Here is a 1,115-nt window from a genome sequence, read left to right as displayed (position 1 = left end):
CCCAAATATTAATGAAAATAATAATAAATTTTCTATACAAGTAGTTGATAATGAAAACAATAATAATCCTATGATATGTTTTATTACATTGGAAGAGGGTTGTTATGAGATTGAAGATATTAAGCAACGAGTTAAGAAGCAAATAGATGTCTATAATAAGAAAAACTTAACCAATTTAACATTCGACATTACTGTTGATCCTAATGATTTCAGATCGTATATAAAATGTAATGGGATACTACACTTTGAGTATCCATATAGTATAGCACCTGTATTCGGTTTTGAAAAACGAGTATATAAGCCATACTATGAAATTCTTCGATCGGAAAAAGCTGTAAATTTAAACACAATTAATTCTATAAAAGTAATGTGCAATATAGCTCAAGGATCATTCAACAACCATCTTCAAAGTCATTCGATTTATGAGTTTTTCCCGAGTGAAAGGACAGGGTCGAAAGTAATTCAGTCACCGTCAAATTTAATATATTACAAATTGAATAAAACAAATATTGATTCGATAACCGTTCAATTAGTTGATCAAGATCATAATCCGATTGATAATTTTGGTGAGGCATTGACAATCGTGTAACATATTAAACGTTACGGGTCTTGAGATGGGACTGAAATTCAATATAAACCCGCTACTTCGGATCAGCACAACTAGTCATAAGACTAAAGTGCTACCAGCAACATCAAATAAGATAAAAAAATTAACGGTAAAAAATAAAAAAATTTTACAAGCTCTGGGTTATCAATTAAAGCAGAATGCCTGAGAGTGATATTTTAGATATAACTTCACAGTACGAAACGGATTCTAAAATTACGAAAATTGAATATCATTCATACACACCGTATACTACATCATTTAATAATAATGATGAAATACGTATATCAATCCAGCAAACGGATGTCTACCCATATCTACACGAAAGCTTTATTTTTTTGGAAGGAACAATAACTGATGCTACCAAAGTGAAACTATCTAATAACGGTTACTCTTTCCTCTTCGAACAAATACGATTGGAAATCAATGGGATAGAAGTAGATAGCACACGTGCTCTTGGAATCACTAGCTCGTTGAAAGGTTACTTATCCTGTACACCAGACACTATAAT

This window comes from Acyrthosiphon pisum, chromosome A1 (assembly GCF_005508785.2).
Source record: "Acyrthosiphon pisum isolate AL4f chromosome A1, pea_aphid_22Mar2018_4r6ur, whole genome shotgun sequence".
Lineage (NCBI taxonomy): Eukaryota > Metazoa > Arthropoda > Insecta > Hemiptera > Aphididae > Acyrthosiphon > Acyrthosiphon pisum.
This window is presented reverse-complemented; position numbering follows the sequence as displayed.